The sequence below is a fragment of the Oxyura jamaicensis genome, chromosome 5 (assembly GCF_011077185.1).
Source record: "Oxyura jamaicensis isolate SHBP4307 breed ruddy duck chromosome 5, BPBGC_Ojam_1.0, whole genome shotgun sequence".
Classification (NCBI taxonomy): domain Eukaryota; kingdom Metazoa; phylum Chordata; class Aves; order Anseriformes; family Anatidae; genus Oxyura; species Oxyura jamaicensis.
In genome coordinates, this window is record NC_048897.1 from 35485908 (window position 1) to 35506142 (window position 20235).

A 20235-nucleotide genomic window follows, 5' to 3' on the forward strand; every position below is an offset into this window, starting at 1 on the left:
TGAAACACAGACTCTTCCTGCCTTCGATTAAAAATCTCAATGAGGATTTCTACATCAAGAAATGTTCATAAGCATTTGCTATGTGTGAGAGCGTTGATCACTCCCCATTGGGTTTAGATAAGACCTTACAAAGACTTCTCTTCTTGGCTTGTTGTAAATCTGATCTAGACATTCCCTATGTCATTACTTCAACGTACACCTCTTTTTATAATGCGAACAGCTATCTTTACAGGTGAAGCTGAAATACGGATGGTGAGATGTAGCATTAACACTACACGAGGACTGATTTTTCTCATTCTGTAATATCAAATGGGAATTTGTTTGAAGAACACAGTTGCAAGAAAATGGCCCAACAGAGCTACCTGTCTGCGTCAGGGAATGTGCTGTTTTTAATGCAGGTAGTATCATAAAATCAGGAATAGCTGTGTTTACTATAAAGATCAAGAGGACATAAACTATTCATGAATCAATCAATTGTTCACTGATTCACTCATATACCATTTGCATCTGATTTTGCTCTGCATTAGATAACTTTATCCACTTTTTTTTTTTTATTTTTCTTGGTTGAAAAAGAAATGCTCATTCAAATGTCATATGCTTCCAATGCCAAATATAGATATGAATCACTTTTGATTTTAGACATATGTATGGTGTTAAAATTCACAGAGATGCATGTTAGGGAAAGATCCTGTTCTCATTTCACACTCCTGACAGTCTGGAGCCCCTATTTCTATTTCAGTGAAAATACAGTCTTTCAGTCATGACAGAATATGGATCCTTGACTTCAGTGTGGCTATGTGATATTAAAGGTGTATTTTTTCTTCATCCCCAAAATAGCCATCCTATAAACAAAAAAAAAATATTGCACAACAATCTGCCCTTCAGAGTAGAAGAGCACAGACATTAATTGGGATTATGTCAATGTATAAACCTCATGGATCAAATTTTATAAACGATTCCAACTCCTAAATATGCAATACTAACTTAGAAATGTGAGGTTCCTTTAAAAATGCTGCTAGCTACCTACCTGCTTTTTAAGACTATATAGCTTTGAAAAAGTATCCCTGATCATACATAATAAGCAACAACACAATAAACAGCTTGGTCTGAACAAGCAGATGAATTCGGATAATTTGCACATTTTACACATGTATACAAACTGCTTATATACACTGTATAGGAACTGCTCAGATATAAGGGTAATGCTTAAAGAAAATGCCTCATTTACACATGCAAAGCCTATTAAGGCTTCTACAAAGAAGAAGATGAATTAGTGTACTCAAAATATTGTTGTCCTTAAATACCATAGCATTGTTAACTGCTTAAAGGAAGTTATGCAGGTTTACATTTCGTTCCATGCCTGACATGAATGGCAGTGAATTTGGTGAAAAAAATGATGAATATGTGAGGAGAGGAAGGTGCAGGCAAATAACTGCTAATTTTATTCAATGAATTCTGCTGTCAGATTAAACTGTCCCAAGTCTGCAAAACAGAAATGAAATAATAATAATAATTTAATCTCAAAATGTCCCAAGTAAACTGATTAAATGCAACAGGAGAAAGACCAAGAATTACTGAATCTGGGTAGTAAATTATTTATGAAGTACTTTTGGGGCTTCACCTCAAAAGAATTCACAGTTCAAATGTGCTTCCTAAACTTCTTAGTGTGTGGCAAGGTAGACTTACGTCTGAAGTGACTGCATTAAATAAATAAATAAATAAATAAATAAATCTATAAATCATCTATATACTGATTTACTTTCTGTTTATTTGTCATGTTAATTGTGAATCCTAATAATTTGGTGCCCCTCAACAGCTTATAAAAAGCAAAAATTCAGAAAGACAAGGGAATATGAAAGTATGTACACTCATCTGTACCATGGCAAGAGAAGTATTGTGCCACTGTTGACACCCAAACTTTACAGATGACAACAAAACAGTGCAGTAACTAGAGTTATATAAATATCATAGATGACTGTGTTCCCCTTAGTTAATTCCAGTACATTTGTGCATGAGACCAAGACCCTAATCAGGCTTTTCAAATGCCAAAGTGATGCTGGTAGATCAACACTTCCATGCATATGATGACTACACTCTGATGAACTCCCTGTTGAAGCCAGGGCGATCCAGCAGTAGCCTTGCTGTTTTCTATGCTGCATTTATACATCCACACTCTTTCTAATGTCTTGCTGGTTCATAGAGAATTGTTTTACTGACATTTGCTCCTAACTTTTGCTCCTAACTTTTGGTTTTGCTGAGTCAGTTTTCCTTAAAATCAAGATTTGCTCACGTGAACATCAGCAGTTTCTCCAAATGGCCTAATATTCATTATCTGCTTTGGGAATGTTCAAGGTAAGCTAGCAAGCATATTTCCTCTTTTTTTCTAAATTTAGTTCCTTTTATTTTCCTTTTTTTTTTTTTTTAAATCAAAGAGCAACATGAAAGATTCTTATTGTCAGTTAAGCTACAAGATTTCCCAAACTTTCCTTTTTATTTCTTGTCTTAGAATCAGTGCTGTATTACGCCTGGACTGTATTTGTTATTTTAAAACATGTCTTTTGAATTATAATATTTATTATTTTGAAATAGAAACAGGCAGGATTAAATATTTGTGAGGTACAATATAGCAGTGACAATACAATGAAAATGAATTTTAACTGTATGACCAATTTGTTAAAATTCTTTGATGGCATCATGTCATTGCTGTTGAAGGAAAGACTTTATAAATGAAATGTGTGATTCTCACATACATCATTCTTAAATCAATTATTTCTGGGAAAATGTTTGCCTAAATTCAAGGGTGATTCTAAAATTTCAGCATGAAAAAGAAATGAAAAAAGGCTATATATTTCTAGCAGGAACTAATTAGCACTTTCAGGAACTCTAATCAAGACAAAGCTAGTTTTAGAGAAGATGGGTTAATATGGGGGAATATAATCATTCTAATTCTAATATGTAAAAAAAGCAACTTGCCTCATCTTGACTACAGTTTCATACAGCCTTATTTGGACTTAGTCCTAGACAGAAAAAGCTGTATCTACACTGGATAAACTTCTTAGTATAAATCAAGATTTGAATGAAAACTGAAATATCGATTTAATCTCAGAGTAGGTTTTCTTATTGTGTTTTAGCTACCTGATTACAGTTTAATGTGGAAAAAATGAAAGAGAAAGAAAGAAAGAAAGAAAGAAAGAAAGAAAGAAAGAAAGAAAGAAAGAAAGAAAGAAAGAAAGAAAGAAAGAAAGAAAGAAAGAAAGAAAGAAAGAAAGAAAGAAAGAAAGAAAGAAAGAAAGAAAGAAAGAAAGAAAGAAAGAAAGAAAGAAAGAAAGAAAGAAAGAAAGAAAGGGAAAGAAAGAGGGAAAGAAAGTGGGAAAAGGAAAAGGAAAACTAGTTCATAGGGAAAAAGAAAGGGAAAGAGAAAAGGAAAATGAGTTCATATGAAAGCTTAACTCTTTCTGTATATATAATTGCAATTGTACTTGTATACCAGAGTAATATACTTAGTAAAAATCAGACATATAGGTCACAGCTCTGTATCATCCTGTATACTAAAATAGATAATTACATCACTATAATTAAATGGTAAGGTCTTTCTAAAAAAGGTAGCATTAAAACAAAACCAATCAAAACAAAAAAGCCAATGTTAGTCCTTTGAGCAAAACGAACCAGCTAAAGCATTTTTTGGCCAGAACAAGTGTGTCTGATTTTGTCAGCACAGCAAAAGCTGGATAGATTGTTCTGTTTTGTTTTTCACACTTTATCTGACATATGCTGCAAAACTTTCCAGAGGAGTCCAGGCCAAAGACTTCACAGTCTTAACTAGAATATTTTACATCTCCTCTATTCCTCTTCTTTCTCTTTCCTGTTCATTATGCTTCAGATTTATTTTAAACTTGAATATTTTATGTGTGTAATCATGATCTTAGTGTAAGCATTATGATCAAGAATTATTTTTTCTAAAAAAGAATTACATTGGTGTATTATCAATAGAGTTTTACAAGGAGGTAGAATTTGAGATTAATAGACTTACGGCTCTTTATCCTGGAGGAATTGCATTGATATGGGTAGTACTCTAAAAGATGTGTTTCAAGATGTGTTTCAAGTGGTAAAATTCTGGGACTTGACAAGGTTTTACATAGCTCACTTGGCAAAAGAGCAACTCAACCACAGGGTAAGTTAGAGTGTGAAATTACAGCAATGTGGTAGCTGCCAGCTGCATGTTCTTATCCCATAGAAAACATGATGGAGCTTACCTCTTACCTGCCAGCTTGTCAAACAAGTCACCAGAGCACAATGTACAGTGTGTATTCGATGCAAAAAATATTCCTAACAGAAGTCAGACCAAGCATCTCACATGATAAATTTTTCAGTCATTATAGGTAACTGCAAAACTGCTGTTTTTGCAGCTAACTACAAAAAGGAATGTGAAGCACAGCCTTTACTTACTTCTTTATAAACCTCATATTCCTCAGCACACCACTTCTATCACACTTCTTATATATCATCAGTGACATTGGCACAGAAATTCTCACTGAATGCACAGTAGCTAAGTAGGCAAATGCAAACTTGTTTACTCAGAGGGACAGAAGTGTAGCAAGAAAACCAGCTGAATATTAGGAAGTGCTCATAAAAAGTCTATTCCCTCCTATAAGTAATATCTTCTCACTCTTCCAGCTCCTCCACATGTAATTCACATCCATTTACACTCCATTTCACTGACTTATACTCTAGTAAGTGAGTGTAAGTAGGCCTTAAGGTGTCCAACTGAGCATAAAAGACTCTAAATTACACAGTTTACGCATCACCTCTGAACTTAGCTCATAGGTTTTAAACAAAAGCAGAGTAATAAATCGACAGTTTGGAGGGGAGAAGATGTGAAATGTATGTCCATTTTTGTTTCTCGGGGTTATTACTGTGTTTCATCAAAACTAATGTAAAGCTCATGACTTTTTACTTGAAAGATTATTAAGCTAAAGTTGAGATATGAACAAAATTATTTAAACATATAAGAAAAAAATGCAAAGACACTAAATTAATTATTATTTTTCTTTTCTATCTCAGTTTTGATCTATCACTGAAAAGAACAGAGTTTCAGAGAAATTAGTTTTATTTTTTGGTTTTGGTGATGTGCTGAAATCTCTATTGTTAAATGTCATTCTGATTCACTGTCAATTTTACAATGGAATATGCATTTAATACATTGTTGATGAGGTTTGTGGCAAAGCTACCAGGCTATGAATAGCTTTTCAGAGTGAGTAAGCTACTATTTAGAAACAGTGGAATCTATTTATTACTAGATGACTTACTCCTGAGGTCAATTATTGCTACAAACATGTAATTAAATGGTGATGTAAATTTGATGAGCCTACTCTGTAAAAGTGAGGCCTGTTTTGCACTTTGAAAAGGTAAATGACAGAACTGTCCCTCCATCATTCCAGTTAAAATTAATTGGTCTCTTGGAAGTGTAGTTATAGAAAATATGTAAGCTCCCTGGTTCATCTTCCTCAGAATATTACCTCCATCAACTTAATGGAGATACAAAAGCACAAAGAAATAGATTTCTGAAAGCAGAATAAAGGAACAATATGATTCAATTCAATAATGGGAAAAGAAAATCCTGAGCATTATATTTTGCTTAGGAGTTTTAATTTTTAATTTTTATTTTTTCCTAAGCTTGGGGGAGGGTTTTTTTAAGGTATGATGTGGAGCTGGAATGGAAATAGTATTTAAGCTGAGAAACCTGTTATTATTAGTGCTCTGCCTCCACAGTTTTAAAAACAAATTCTGGTACTTATGGGGAATTGCATTTCTGTGTCTTCCTCCCTTATAACATTAATTAGACGCCAAGTGCTAAATGCTGAAATCAATGAATTCAAAGGGACACTTACGAAAACAAAAGAGTTTGGCATCTGAATAGTATGTGTTTGCTTCTGGAAACGTTTATTTCTTTTAAGGCTTCAAAATGATGACAATCCTTAGAATGTAGCACTCACATTTTAGAGCTCATTTTCTCATAGAGATCTTTTATTTCAACTTTAATAGAATTCATTCTTAGAAATAATTATACACCAAGCTCACCATGCCAGCACTATACTCTACAGCTATGGAAATCATAAGACTTGCTTTTATGCATTTGCTGAACTAGAGCTTTTCTTGAAATACTTTATTGAAAATCTGCCCTATATTATGAACCATATATTGGACAGAATTATGGGCTTGTTCAACCTGGAAAAGGAGATGGCTTTGGGGGACCTAACACCTACATGGAAGGTATTGAGAAGACAGAGCTAACCACTTCACAATGGTGTGTGGTGAAAAGATGATAGACAATAGGCATAAACTGAAACAAGAGATGTTTGGATGATATAAGGAAAAATGTTCTCCCTATGAGAACAGCCAAGATGAAGCAGGCTGCCCAGAGGCTGTACAGACTCCATCCTTGGATGTATTTAAGTATAAGGCCCTGAGCAATGTCATCTGACAATGAGTAGACCAGCAATGTGTTGGACTAGAGTAAAGCAGTACAGTGGAAAGGAAGCCCCTGGAAGAAAAGAAATGTCCTGGGTGTCGGGTTGTCTCATTAAGGATTTTGCTCTGAATTCCCAGATACCCCTCTAGTGTTCCAGGTAAAGTGCTACTAAAGTTGTTACGCATTACTCTGAGAAAACTCTTCTAGTTCATGTTAATTTCCCACCAAGGAAAATAAATTATTTCAGTCACAGCACATTTTGGAATGATTATGTCAAAGACATTTGTGCCAGCCAAGACAAACATAACAGATCATACGCTTCTTATTACCTTTGCCCATCAGAACCATATTTCACAAATCTTTAGATCTCTGTCTCACTGAGTTTCCTTTTAATATACCTCTTTCTCTTTGGGTTTGCTGCATTTTGTTTTTGAAGTGTGAATGATCTTAAAATTTTGTTTATCTTTAATTAAGTAACCAAATTAAATTAAAGCCTTGCTTATGACTTTCCAGCCTATTCCTTTTCCAGCAGAACTAAAAAGGACATTATTTAGGAGGTTAAATAATAATTGCTGAAAATTCCTCTCAAACAGCATGAGTCTCTCAGGTAAATATATACAGGGAACTCATTTAAACAGCCTTAGTAGTAATTAGCTCATTTCCCCCATAATACTGTGAAAGTACTATTGGAATGCTTTAAGAAATGCATTTTTTTCACTCAATAGGCCAGAAGAGTCATTATTCTTCATTGTGTAAGTACATATCCAGTCACATCATGATATTCCTCTATTTGCATATATTATATACTTTGTATTTCTGCATTTTTCTTTTAATTCTATTTACTCTTCAGTTGCAAGTCAAACATACTTATGAAAAATACTGTTGAACCTGAATACTATTACAAACCTCCAGAAATTTAAGTTGTAGGTACACAATTAGTGGATCTTCTGAGATCACAGCAGCAACTTTTTGATAACGCAACTTTTTACTTACCAGTTCCAAAAATATACACATGCTGCACTCATCTGCATGTTTTTATGAAATCTAAAAAAATACACAGTTGCTATCAATGTTAACCTTTTCTTACTTGCTTAATCCAAAGACACATTGATTACACTAGGATAACGTAGGAAGATAAGTTGTATGAATGTTGAATTTGACTTAAAGATTGTTCCAATATAGGCAGACCCTTTGCTATACTGATACGTTTATTTGTGTACACATACATATGTACACTATACGTAGGTGTGGATGAAGATGCCTGCCTATGCTTGAAAGGAATAATCAAAAATTTTCACAAAATACTACATTAAAAAAGGAAATAAAGCAAACACCTTGACTTATATTTAACAGTGAAAAGAGATTAGTTTGTCCTGCTGTTTCATGGTTTGAAAAGTACATTCAATGAGAAGAAGGAAAAGACAGGCAGCTGATCAACAGCACACTGATTCACAATGAGTATGAAACAACTTTCAGACTGTCCACTGCTCCCAAACTTCCCTCTGTACCTACCTCACACTTTTTACTTTTCATGTCTTTGATTTTCTCGGTCTTCCCCTCACACTTCCACTGAAGGTTGCACAAATAGTTTATCTCACTGCCTGTTTTATTTTTATATTTATATTTTTGTTTATATTTATATTTTTGTTTAAGTGGATTTTTTCTGCTAATAGCTTTTAAATCAGCTGTGGTGCCATCAGCCATACTGTCGTTCTTTCACCCCGGAGGGAGGAGCTGATGAGGAGGGAGAAGGCACAGACATATGCAGAAAATACATAAGCTGGATGACCTATTTAGATGAATACGATGAGGCCTACCTCCTTTTACAAGCTCCTCTCCATGCTCTCTAAGCACAAGCCCAAAAAATGTCCAATACATTCCAAAAATGTATAACAGATCATGTGTTAATTTTATCCCCGAAATTACTTTGTGTTCCAGTGAATGACCAGAAGGTATCTATTTAAAGTTTCAGTCACAACATAGGCTTACAGTTATCAGGAAGGACTTGTGAAGTGTGGCCAAAAATGCTGCAGGGCCCATTCCAGTCAACAGTTCTTCCCCTGATTTGGTGAATGCAGCCACATTCTGCCTCCAACTCAACCTCTCTTTAGCATACAGCTGTTGCAGGCCCAGGCCTGGTTATCTCATAAACTTCCCTCACAGGAGTGTGGCAGGAACAGGAGAGGCCAAAACACATGGAATTTACTGTTACATGTAGAGGCTGTAGAACTATCTAGCAAACAATTGCTCTAAACTATGCTGTCAGCTAAATAAGCTGGACTGGTCTTTTGCTTTCGCCTCCCATTACTAAGCAGAACTGAGTGTGCTGTGGTAGGCTCTGGTATGCTATGTGCTGCATTTATATACAACAAAGCCCTAGTTGTAACACAGGGAGAGCAACTTCTAAGGGAAAATATAGTTTGTGGGGAAAAAAAAAAAAAAAAAAAAAAAAAAAAAAAAAAAAAAAAAAAAAACAAGCATGCAAGAATATGTAATTTCTGGAAAATATGCATGTTTGCTTGGCTTCACTGTTCTTTGATTTCCACTTCAGTCTAGCTTTGCCTATGGGCAAGATGGGGCAAAGTTAAAGGTTGCTGTCATTTGCTATCTGTTCTGCAGGGGTGAAAATGGCTGTAATACAGGGGCAGAAATTAAGTGGGGTATTTTCCCTGACATTTTTCCTTTTCTTTTATAACAGAACAATCATTTGTGCTTATTACATTGCACTTAGTGATTGGGGTTTGAGATTGCAGGGATAAGAAAAGGGGAAGTTAGCAAAGGAAAGAGTAGAAGAAATAAGGAAAAGGAGTACAAGAAGAGAAAAGCAGGTAGCATGGAAAGAGTTAAATCCTTTGAAGGAATAAATAAATCAAAGTTAAGAACTAATAGTAAGAAAGAGTTAATCCACAGCATACCACAGCATAGAATAAAATAACACAGCATGAATAAAATAACAACCTCAATTATGCAAGTGGCAGCAATGGAGCAGTCAATCCATTGGCAGAAAGGAGGTGAAAGCTAGCAAAGGTAATTAAATGGCAGTAAAAAAGAGTCAGTCAAAAGCCTAGAATGTGCTATTACATTGGCAAGGCTAATTAAATGGCAGGAAGAAGCAGGCTATGAAATGGCTGGATGAAAAACTGACAGTTTGCCACAGAATGAGAGAGAAGCTAAGGACATGCAAAGTCAGAGATACTGTCCTGTCTGTTGCCCAGAGGGACAGAATAAAGGAGCTCCTTCTGACTGCTGAAGCTGGAAATTATCTTTTTTTTTGCAGGCTACCCAGGCAATACCACAAACTTGTTCTATCCCCACTGTGTGATTAGCTGTTTCTAGTGAAAGTTAAGTTTCTCCAAAGTCATATCATAGTATATGCAGATGAAGCTCAGGAAGTAGAATACAAGTAGAACTCCTTAATCTTTCAAACATGGATAGCTGCCAATAATCTTGGATAAGTACCTTTTTCTCAATCATTTCTTGAGAATGAATGGCAGTATTGATAACAGGTGATAAATTCCACTGCTTTGGATGGAAAATGAAAAAATGGCAGCTGGGATGTGTGGGAGGGTGATGCAATAGTTGACAAGGAACAAACCAACAAAACCAACAAAACAATAAAACCAACAAAAGAGTGTTAAAGAAAAAAAAAAATGTATTTCATTAGTTAAGTGAGTTAAGGAAATGAATTCATTTCACCAGTGAAAAGAAGGTTAATATGTCATTTGATCATCATTTATAAGTAGGTGCATCTATACATATATATGTATTTAATCAGATCATTAGTAGGGTCCAGAAAATAAAATAAAAAAGAAAAACCCATGTGCAGTCATGTTTTCCTTTTGTATAAATCATCATAGTTTCACTGACTCTGTTTAAGTTACATCAGTGAAGATCAGTCAATAATCTGAAAAATGAAGCATATACTTTTCTATATTTCTGCAGGAACCTTCTGTCTGATAACCTTCATGAATCTGATAACTCATGGAAATGATTTCCTTGTGAACGAAATTATGTTCATTTGTCCCATTTTACAGATAAGGAATACAGTATCTGTACAGCCCACAATTAATGTTTTTGACATTTATTTCCTTCAAAGCAAATCTTTAAAATTCATATCCTTCTTCTAAGTTGCAAATTGCCTTTTGGGACTTAGCTTTGTCAGGTATTATGTATGTATAAAAATAAAATCTAGCTGATAACATGAACTATATATATATATTTAAGATATAATAAATGGTGAAACAGGTATCTAGGAGGACAAAGATCTCAAAGAAAAGCATAAGAAGTTACATGGAAAAGAAAAAGTAAGAGAATCACTTAAATTAAAACAAAATATATTATATAATAAAAAGTATGAAAATCATCAGCAACAGTTCTTACCTCTTCGTGGCCACCAATCTAGTCATTATCTGCTGCTGATTTTACATCACAAAAGAAATCACTTACAGCAAGGAATTTAGAATGCTTTTGATTTTTATGCTATGTCAGAGACAGAGACAGTGTCCAGAGTGTAAAAGACTAGGAAAAAAATATGTAGACAGTTCTGGGACATGACAGATCCCTAGTCCCAAGATCCCTCCCTTGTTTTGGCACATTGGTCTCATTGATAAACATTACTGTTAAGGGTATAAACACTGTGTTTTAATACACTTGCTAAATGTGGGAAAGATAATAAATAATAATAATAATAATAATAATAATTAAAAGAACACCACTACTGTATATCTGGGTTATAACTGCTAGAAGGTTACAAACACAGCTGATAATTAAAAAAAAAAAAAATAACAGCAGAAATCAGAAAGCAGTTAGTAATCAGTAATGGATGGTCGAGGAGGTGTAAATAATGAGGAAGAATGCAGACAAGTGTAAAGACATACAGAGCATTCAAAATGCTAACAGATGACAGACAGTTCAATGCAGATGAATGAAATGTAATTATGAATTTGATGAGCCTTCATGGCACAAAACTTCTCTTTGTTCATGATAAAATATGAGGAATATAGATGAAAACAGATGAAAAAACTGGGAGACGAGTCTTTGTGCATCATTAATTACTGATAAGAAACAGAAAGAAAGACAAATCAATGCATTTAATGAGTCTTAATCATCCAATTGTGTATGTCTGTGAATTAGTATGCACATGCTTCATAAAATATCAGCATTTAGAAAAATAGTGAGAAACAAAAGAGTTTCTTCATGTACTGTTAAATACAAGGTGTCTTTCTGAGCACTCAACTAGAAAAAGATCATCAGTTTCCTTGACTTGTGATTCTTCATCCATAACTTTTTAATCAAGATATGTAACTTGAACAATTTGCCAGGTGGTTTATGGAATTTTTTTTTTCCACATTTCTCTAAAGTGTCAAAAAATGGCATGGCCAGAAGTAGAAGGGTGTTGGCATAGCTGTACCAATTCTTTGATTCATTTCATCAAAAGTTGTGCAGCTGGTGTGATCTGATTCAGCTGACTTGATAGAGTTTTCACTGCAAAAACAGTAGACTTTTTTACCCACTTGTATCTCAGAGGTATAGATTTGTATAAGGAACCAGATTTGTAACCCAATCTGTAGGAAGAAACTTCATGACCGCACTTTTAAGATGACTACAGAGGAGATATTACCAAAGGATCTACTCCCATGTCTCCAAGGACAGATTTTCTAGGAGCTGATAATTTTTTTAATATTGTCCCCTGTCAATCTAGAATAAGCCTAACTAAGTCAAATCGATTCTATGAGAGCCCAAGGTAAGTGACTGTAGACCAGGTCCTGAGGGTATGGGTAATAAAGAATGCTCAATACACTTTAGTTCAGCTATCATATGACATAAACATAGTCCAGTATTTCTGGCCATGGAAAACAAGCAAACAAACAAATGAAACAAAACAAAAGTGTACATACAACCTTAGCAGTAAAAAGAAGAGAGGTGAAACTTTAACTGTTAGCTCCAATCCATTCTCACTCGTGCACTTGAAAATCATGAGAATCAAACACTTCATTTCTAGTGCAAATTTGTGATGGCAATCTAAACATGATGTGGAATCTAAGATAATATTGATTAGGAATTTCTTTTTTTTCCAGTAATTATCTTATTTACTTTGTAAAGGTTGGTAGATTGGTTAGCTTTTTTAGTGTTTGTTTGAAGATTTGCTGTGGCAGATCAAACAGGGCTGGTTGAAGTTGCTACCTTCCCCAGCTGTCCACTCTTTTCTCATTTCCCTCAACAGGAAGAGCTCTCTCAGACTGGAAGGAACTCATGATGGTTACCAGTTTACAGCTTAACCCAGAAAACGAAGTTGAAAATTGACTCTGGTCAGTGTTAGTATGGCTTTTGCTGTCAACTTGCAGAGGTTCAAGACGATGTCTGAGTAACACCTGCTGAACACCTGCTGAGTTAAAAGTACATGAGCATGACAAAGAGTTTTGAGCAGTATTTGGTTAAACTGCCTCAATTTAGGTTATGTAGATGAATTATATCTTTCAAATATTTACAGTAATAGACTGTAATAGACATTATGGATTGGTAAAATCATCTAGTGTCTGAGAAAATAAATGAAACTTGTTTGTGAGTTTATAAAATAGTCCTTCAGGGAGCTGATGTTGTATGTAGGTCTAATGAAGAGGATATAATATGTGTTAGTAATTCAGGTATGCAGTTGCTGCTGGTTACTATCATAATCGTCTTGGAGGCATACATAGGCCCTGACTAGATTCATCCTCCCAAGGGAGCTCCCACACAGGGATGAAGCTCCCTCTCCTAGTGGACCTGACCTGACCTGAGCACTGCGAGTGGTGTGCAGGTCTCTAGTCCCGTCTTCTGAATATACCCTGGATATACATGATACCCTGTCTCCAGTCTTGTCTGCAGTCCTGTGTCCTGAGTGGATCCAGAGCCTGACTGACCACCATGCTCCATCTGGGACTGGTAATGGACCCTGTCCTGAGCATCCTGCTCTGCCCTCCCTAACTCTCACTGCATGACCAGGTGAGGTGAGGGCACTGCCTCTGCCTGGGGTTGCCAGGCATCTCAAGCCAGTAATCATGAGGACACCAAGATAGGTCATAACAATATTGGATAGCCAACAGCAAGTCCAGAGAAATCCAAGACTGATGACAACGAAACTACATAGTTAGCCCATTTATTCAACAGTGGTTGAGTCTCACTGTGTCAAAAATAAATAAATAAATAAATAAAATGCATGAAGCAAACTCCAAAGATGTTCCTATAGTGAAAACCCAGCTCGGCTCTGAGCTTGTGGAAATCTTTCCCTCTGCTGAATGAATGTTGACAACCATGCATATGCTTCAGAAATAAAATGGAGGAGTCAATTCCCGAAAACTCTTCTCTCCCTAGCTCATTTTGTTTGGACCCACTAAATGTCAACAATAAACTGCTACACACTCAAACTGTTTGATGCTCTTCAGGGAGGATTTCATTGCCTTCTCTAGCCCTACCAAAAGAATAGTTTAACTTCTTAGCATTATTTTTGCCTGAGGCACAGAAAGGAAGATCATTTTATGATGCAAGTAAAAAGTTCAATTTATCCTGGGGGTATACTCCTGACTATGCCTAGCATATTGTATGTGTAGACTGTTTAACTAAATAGGCCCATGATTTATTTCAAGTGAAATTTGTCACCACCAGGTAAGCAACATTAACTGAAGAGAAAACTCGTTGAGTCAAAAGTGACAAAAAAGCAGACTGAAAATATTCATTTAGAAATTCAGCAAGATAATTGAAAATATATATGCACATATATCTGGTCATATATATATGCAAATTTATATATGCATATACACATATATGATCTACAAACACCCTCCCCTCTTCTATCTTTGCATACAGCTCTTTTCTTTTTACAAGATGACCCGCACTGTCTCACAGGCCAAATGAATATAGCACATATGAAGTTGATAAACATCATTCTCCAGGGACAGTTCAAGATCTTGGGAACTGCAAAGACTACAAGATGAAAAAAAGTAGGTCCTAACTGTTTGTCCTAACAACCACCACTACCTGATTTAAACTCACCCTAAGCTTGCAATCCTGGTGCAATTTTTAATTAATTTATTTATTTTCTCACTAGACAAGTTCCTTTGGTATCCCACCAGTGAAATAAATCTACACGGTTTTCCTGCAGAATGGGTACCAAAGAAAGAAATCATTTGGTACCAGCAACTAAATATTCCTCATAGCATCAATTTAGTAAGTAGCCTCATGCCTATCACCAGTGAATTTCTGCTGTATTACACATAGTGTGAACCCGTCATTAAAGCATATCCCTTTTATTTGTTTTGCCAGCATGCAATGATTACCTGGACTGGTGCTAAATCTTTCACTGGTTCACTAGATCTCATCAGCAATCCTCTTGCTTCTACCAATGCTTCCCCTAAGTCTAAAAGGCAATACCTTCCTGTTTATAAAGAGATCTAATGATGTGGCATAAGCTTGTCTTTCACTAACATTAAGTTTAGGATTTAAAAAAAGAAAAAAAAAAAAAAAAAAAAAGTTGGTGTCCTATGTTTTGAAACTGATGAAGAGTTGTTGACTGCTGTGACACCCTTTCTATTCACCTTAGTCCACAAATCTGTGTTGTAGGTGCTTTGCACTGCTGAAGAGCAAAACAAATAGCTTCACAATATATTTTCACTGCCTTGGAATCTTCTCAAAGACGTGATTGTTTACTGCCAATTTATCAGGATTCAAAACAGATACCATCTGCCTAGTCCTTCTGCAGGTATTATTTTTTTTTTTCCCACTTTCCTTTCAGGTGTTCAGTCTGTACGTGGTGATATGTTTTTCAGCCCTCAAGTAATAGCCCCTGGACCGGGAACCTTCAGGTGGAGCAGCAAACTGAGATTCTTGCTCATTCATTTCTGAGTTTAGAGGTGTCCTCTAATTCTCTAATGTATCCTCTAATTCTTGATCCTTGATGGTCAGGATAATGTCTTTATACATTCTTCTTTATTTAATTGAAACTAATTTTCTTTTTCACCTATCACTTTTACAGTGATATGTTCTAAAATAAACAGGAAGAATTAGAAAAGGCTTCACAAAATGTCATTATGTCTTCATCATAATCAAGGGATTAATTCAGAAAAAGCAAAAGTCAATAAATTGTAATAGAAAATCCACATTCTTATTTGTATCCTATCACAAATAATTAGTTTATACTAGAATGGAAAGACAGTTAACAACATTTAGCAGATAGAGTAGTATTTTTGAAATATCGTAGTAAAAAGTTTGCTAATCTTTTGTGAGGTGCTCCATGGAAACTGATAAAAACAGCTATAAGAGTTGTGCTATGAGGCCTGGATCTGTAGACCTAATTGAGATCTGTATTATAAATTTTAGCATTTTTTCAAGCTTTCTCTTTAAATTATATTGAAAGACTTGGGTGTCATCATGCGGTAGTTGCAGGTCAAGCAGGCGATCAGGCCTAGTCAGCATGGGTTTACGAAGGGCAGATCCTGCTTGACGAACCTGATCTCCTTCTATGACAAGGTGACACGTTTAGTGGATGAGGGAAAGGCTGTGGACGTGGTCTACCTTGACTTCAGTAAGGCATTTGACACCATCCCCCACAGCATTCTCCTCAGGAAACTGGCTGCTCATGGCTTGGACTGGTGTACACTTTGTTGGGTTAAGAGCTGGCTGGATGGCCGGGCCCAGAGAGTTGTGGTGACTGGAGTCAAATCCAGTTGGAGGCCGGTCACTAGTGGAGTCCCCCAGGGCTCGGTACTGGGGCCAGTCCTCTTTAACATCTTCATCGATGATCTGGATGAGGGGATCGAGTGCGCCCTCAGCAAGTTTGCAGACGACACCAAGTTAGGTGCGTGTGTCGATCTGCTCGAGGATAGGAAGGCTCTGCAGGAGGATCTGGATAGGCTGGACCGATGGGCCGAGGCCAACGGTATGAAGTTCAACAAAGCCAAGTGCCGGGTCCTGCATCTGGGGCACAACAACCCCAAGCAGCGCTACAGGCTGGGAGTTGTGTGGTTAGAAAGCTGCCTGTCAGAGAAGGACCTGGGAGTAGTGGTTGACAGTCGGCTGAATATGAGCCAGCAGTGTGCTCAGGCGGCCAAGAAGGCCAACAGCATCCTGGCTTGCATTAGAAACAGCGTGGCCAGCAGGTCCAGGGAAGTGATTGTCCCCCTGTACTCGGCTCTGGTGAGGCCGCACCTCGAGTACTGCGTTCAGTTTTGGGCCCCTTGCATGAAGGACATGGAGGTGCTCGAGCGAGTCCAGAGAAGGTCTACGAAGCTGGTGAAGGGTCTGGAGAACAAGTCTTACGAGGAGCGGCTGAGGGAGCTGGGACTGTTTAGCCTGGAGAAGAGGAGGCTCAGGGGTGACCTTATTGCACTCTACGGGTATCTGAAGGGAGGCTGTAGCGAGGTGGGGGTTGGTCTATTCTCCCACGTGCCTGATGACAGGACGAGGGGGAATGGGCTAAAGTTGTGCCAGGAGAGGTTTAGGTTGGATATTAGGAAGAACTTCTTTACTGAACGGGTTGTTAGTCACTGGAATAGGCTGCCCAGGGAAGTGGTTGAGTCACCATCCCTGGAGGTCTTTAAAAGACGTTTAGATGTAGAGCTTAGGGATATGGTTTAGTGGAGGACTTGTTAGTGTTAGGTCAGAGGTTGGGCTCGGTGATCTTGGAGGTCTCTTCCAACCTAGACTATTCTGTGATTCTGTGATTCTGTGACTTTGCCTGGGCTAATTATTTTAAAATAATTTTCTCCTCTCCGACTTCTATAAACCCTCATAATTCTAAAAACCATCCTGTCGTGTTTATTGAGCTGAAAGAAAAATGGATCCTCTTAGATCATAAGAGAGACCCTTCCATAATTGCAACAGTCCCCTTGAAAATACAAAAATTTACAGAAATGGTCTTGACAGAGATGGAAGGGAAAGAATGATTTTAGCTTGCTGAAGCTGTGGATAAGAAAGTGCAAGCAAATCTCCCCCCCCCCCCTTTTTTTTTTTAATCACAAAAATATTATAATGTGTGAGTTCTTGAGGTCTGTTGGGAGATAGGGCAGATGGCCTTGTGATCAGAAAGTGATGCTTTTTTAGAGTAGATTGATAGTCTGCCTTCTAGCCTTCTCCACTTTAAATAAAAGAAGAGGGATGAATGCATAACATGAAACTTAATGAATGCAATGCCACTGAGGTGGTTTTTAGTTTTATATAGTGCAGCTAGAATACCTCTGATACAAGTATAAGCATTTTTTTCCAGAAAGGCAAAGGTTCAGACCAGAGATTAAAACAAACAAACAAACATATTATTTTAAAAGCTGGCTATGTCAATGTAAAGGACCTTGATGATTTTGTTTAGAATCTGTTAAAGAAACAATTTATGTGGACCACTTTTATACTATTTGCAAGATTTTACTTATGCTTTCCACTCCCACCAGCCTAGTAGGATAGGCCCATTATAAATAAACAGTTTTTGTTTGTTTGTTTGTTTGTTACTATATGTGTTGATTTCAGCCAATTGCTTTTCTTGCCTATATATTTTTCCCTTGTAATTTGCATACATTAAATAAATAAATAAAAACACAATGCATAACAATGTTAAATGAGGGTGAGGTTGTTCTGACCAGTATGATTTAGCCATTTGAATGACCTCAATTTCATCAGATGCAATTACTTGTTGGTTGGATTCATCTATATTTTTGCAACTGTTTTCAGCGTGAAAAATAAGATGATTTATTTATCAGCAATTTATATGTAGAATTTTATCTCCTTTATAGACTTCTAATTCTCAATTCTCAATTGAGATGGCATAATATGCAATTTGATTTGACATGACTTTCCTTGGTCACCAAGTGTGGTCAGAAAAATACAGATTTTTTTTTTTTTCAAATATAATAAAATGTTATAATCAAGTCTTTCTGTCTTGCCTATTTACCTATTTCCAATGTGTCTGCCATGAGATGGCATCTGGGTGGATCTATTTTGAACTAAATTTGACATGAGTCACTAAGGCGTTCAGAAGCAAAAGAATTTTTTTTTTTTTTTTAATCAGCTTATTTTGACCAGCTTGTTTCCTAGTTTTATTGGAAATCAACTTGACAAAGAGGCTAGAAATAGAACATATTAAAGCCTCCTCATCTGTCTTACAGACTAAAAGAGATCTACAAGAATCCCAATTCCTGTGTCACCTGGGACAAGGCAGAGAAGGATGGCCAAAGGCAATCCTTAGAAATAGTTTTTCATGACACTGTCAAAAGCTAAATGCAGAAATCCCTTGGAGTGAAGAAGGGAAAGCCTCTGCTAGGTCACAGCTATGAAGTGTGACATCCCAAGGCATTATCCATACTTTTACAAAGTTCAATTTTAGTTTGACATGAAATCCAATCCCTCCATTTCAAAATGGTAGAAAATTACCATTTGAGTAATATCACAAAATCTGCCAAAGCCAAAGCCTGCTTAAGAACCAGTATGATATATTCATTTTAAGCTCACCACAAAAGAGAGTTCAGAGAAAATACAAGTCGGGTGTGTTTTTGTCTCCAGTTTAATGTAGTTCTAATCAAAGTGTTTGATTTGTTCTTGGAAAATAACACATTCAGCCTTTCAACTTGTTTAGAATTCCAGATAGAATATAATAATATCTCAATAGCTCATTGGTCTACCATTCTAAAGGCTTTTCCCCTTCCCTTCCCTTCCCTTCCCTTCCCTTCCCTTCCCTTCCCTTCCCTTCCCTTCCCTATCCTTCCCTTCCCTTTCTTTTCCTTTCCTTCCTCTTTCCTCCCTTTCCTCAAGTATTTTTTAAATAAGATATTGATTTTGAAAAAAGTTGATGAAGAATTCATATTATATATATATATATTTTTGTCTGTTGGCTGCATGAATTTAAGGCCTGATACAAAATTTGCCATTATTGACAAAAATTGAAAAAATAATAGTTTATTTTAGACCAGCCTCCCAGTTGCAAAACTACTTCCAGCTCCTTTTACCCTCTCTCTTTCAAGCAGCAGCAATCATTCTAACAATATAACTGAAAAAAAAAAAAAAAAAAAAAAAAAGTCACTTATAAAAAAGACACTTTTAGTTTCTTAATATTTTTCATTATCCTATTTCACATCCTCTTTAAAATAAGTCAAGTTGTATTACGGATCAGTGGACCATCACTCCAGGCTAACCAACTCGTATAATCAGAGATAATTTAAAGAGAATAATTTCTATGTTCCCCTTTCAGTTTACAGCCTTTCAACCATGCAAAGCAGAAGCAGTTCGGTAATAAATAAATAAAACTTTCACATAGTTATAGTAGGGGAAAAAAAAAAAAAAAAAAAAAAAAAAAAACTGTTTAAAGTCCAAGTAATCAGACTTATAACTAAGATTAATAATTGAGGGGTGGGGGTTTGGGAAGCAGTATAAACGGAGGGCGTTGAAGGGAGAAAATGGGGGAAGTTTCTGCCGCGGCGGCTGCCGAGCGCTGTGCTCTGCTGCCACCTTGGCCGCGCCGCGGGACGTGCAGGCGGCGCTCCTGCCTGCGGGACCGCGGGCTGGCGGGTCTGGCCAGGCTGTCCCCTCGTCACCGTTGTGAGGAGTTAAGGATGACTACAGGCAACCTGTAAATGGTAAATGGTCCGTTTTTTTTTTTAAAAAAAAAAATATATTTTTATTATGTTTTAGGGGGTGGGATGTTCTTCTAAGGAGGTTTATTCGCCTGTCACGCTTTAATTCGAAGCTCAGAAATGTGGGAGGGAGAGCAATCTTTTTTTTTTTTTTTTTTTTTTTTTTTTTTTTTTTTTTTA